The sequence below is a fragment of the Schistocerca americana genome, unplaced genomic scaffold, assembly GCF_021461395.2.
Source record: "Schistocerca americana isolate TAMUIC-IGC-003095 unplaced genomic scaffold, iqSchAmer2.1 HiC_scaffold_454, whole genome shotgun sequence".
NCBI lineage: Eukaryota > Metazoa > Arthropoda > Insecta > Orthoptera > Acrididae > Schistocerca > Schistocerca americana.
Window position 1 is genome coordinate 12,501 of NW_025726186.1, and position 2,500 is coordinate 15,000.

General features: G+C 63.7%; 1 pseudogene; it reads right to left on the reverse strand.

Moving 5' to 3' along the window:
* LOC124583296 overlaps positions 1-2,500 on the reverse strand; it is a 7,959-nt pseudogene that overhangs the window by 2,921 nt on the left and 2,538 nt on the right.

The following is a 2,500-nucleotide window of genomic DNA, read 5'->3' on the forward strand; positions in this document are numbered from 1 at the left end:
TCGCGCCCTGACGCGACTAAGGCGAGGGTGAAACACTTCCGGGCGTTGATCTGCAGCCCCAGGTGGGCGAGGGCTGCGGTAGCTGCGTCGATGAGGGACTGCAAGCCCCTCGGGGTCGCTGCAAACAGCAAGACGTCATCTGCAAAGGCCGCAGCGTTGACTCTGCGACCGAGGATCCGAGCTCCGATGTGGGAGGGCAGTTGGCCTAAAACGTAGTCCACCGCAAAGTTGAACAGGAGGGGGGAGAGGGGATCGCCCTGGCGAACGCCCCGTGCTGGCTGCACAGACACGCCCACGCCGGCGCCGTCCGCTATCACTGTCGTGCTGCCCTCGTAGCACCGCTCGACATACTCGACAAAGCAATCCGGCAGGCCATGCGCCTTCAGCACGGGGCGAAGGGCAGCATGATCTACCGAATCGAATGCCTTAGATACGTCGATCGATGCCACAAAGACAGAGCGGCAGGAGCGAACTGCGTCGGTGAGAGCAGTGTCCAAGATGAAGGTATTTTCCAACATCCCATCCCGAGGGATGAATGCCCGCTGACGTTCGTCCACAGCACAAGCGCGCATCAGGCGTGACGCGAGAACCTTGTGAAAGGTCCGCGCCAACACCGAGCAGACCGTAATGGGGCGAAAGTCAGCGGGGGATGTTGGTGCAGCCGTTTTCGGGAGAAGGGACGTCCGCGCGCGAAGCAGGCGTTCCGGAAGGGCGCGGGCCAGAAGGAAGAGATTCATCACTTTCACCAGGACTTCGTGCGGCAGACGCCGCAACTCCGCTGGGGTAAGGCCGTCCGGCCCGGCTGCTGATCCCCTGGGCGGCAACGCGGCGGCGACCTCCTCATGTGTGACCGGCCCCCATATGCACTCGAGAGCGACCGGCTCTGAGTGCGGGAGGAGGCGGTCACGAATGAAGCCCGCGGTGGAGATGGGCTTCTTGGTGAAGAGGTCCGCCCAGAAGTCCAGCAGACCAGGGATGGCAGGTGGCGGCTGGAGCAGGGTGCCATCCAAGAGGCCGCGCACGCAACGCGCACGCGACCGTCGGAAGGCATCCTGCGTTCTCGCGTACTCCCAGCGGCGCCGCTTGCGCTTCTGCGTCGGCGGCGCGGCAGGCGGCCGCTTCGATGGTTGGCGCGGCCGCTGTGTCCTGGTGATTGATCTCTCCCCTCTGGACCCGACCGACGCAAGGGCATCCGGGAGCATGCCCAGGATGACATCGGGCGGCGTGCCCCGCCCCAGACCGATGACACGATCCAGGGCAGAGAAACGCTGGGCGGAAGCGGGTAGCCCCGCCAGATGCTCCCAGATGGCGGCGTCAGTCGGCCCCTCCGGCGGCGGCCCGGTGGTGTCGGCCGCGAAGTCCTCGGCTGCGTCGACGGGCGGCGCAGCGGCCTCGCCCGCGTCAGGCAGCGGGCTCGCCGCTCCCCGGCGGGACGCCGGCTCTTCCCCCCGACCGATCTCAAGCGCCTCCATGAATTGGCGGACAAGCTGCTTGTGGGCAGCTTGCCGCCGTCGGCACTTGATTGCCTCAAGCGTTCGGTCGGGGAACATCCTGATGAGCTCTTGATTTACAAAGAAGAACCGGGCGTCCCTCTCGAGGAACAGTTCGGCCTCTGCCTTGGCGAGCGACAGGACTTCTTCCTCCGTCCACCTCGCGCGATGCCTCTCCGTGACGATCTCCGCGTTGGCGGCCGCAAGATGTTGGCGGCGGCGATGGACCCCGAGACCGTTCTTGGTTGTAAAGCTGCGGTGGCACTCACTACAGGTATACATAGCTGCAAAAGTTACAAGATTTTCGGCACGGCCGGTTGGCCGGCTAGGTGCTGGGGGAGTTGGGGTGGCACCTTCAGCGGAAGGGCCACCACTTATTCTCTGCTTACTGCCCCCAACTAAAAAAAGGGATAGTGCGAGGGGGGGCTGGTAACCCCCCCAAGCCCCTGGTGCGGTCTTCCACTCTGCGAAATCAGCGGGCCCACGAGAAGGGGAGAAGACCGCAGGAGAGGAGAGGCTAAGAGGGCTAGGCCCATGTATTGCGCATCACTCTCCCTGTAACTATAACCCAAGGAAGGCACCTCGCAGCAGCGGCACGACTACATCAAGACCGCACTTCGAGAAGCCAAGTCCGGATGCAGCCACACCGCTGCCACTTGGCCACCTTAAGAGAGTCATAGTTACTCCCGCCGTTTACCCGCGCTTGCTTGAATTTCTTCACGTTGACATTCAGAGCACTGGGCAGAAATCACATTGCGTCAACACCCGCTAGGGCCATCGCAATGCTTTGTTTTAATTAGACAGTCGGATTCCCCCAGTCCGTGCCAGTTCTGAGTTGATCGTTGAATGGCGGCCGAAGAGAATCCGCGCACCCGCGCGCCCCCGGAGGAGCACGCTAAGGCGGACGCGGCCTCGCAGCAAGGAAGATCCGTGGGAGGCCAAGGCACGGGACCGAGCTCGGATCCTGCACGCAGGTTGAAGCACCGGGGCGCGAACGCCGCGCAGGCGCG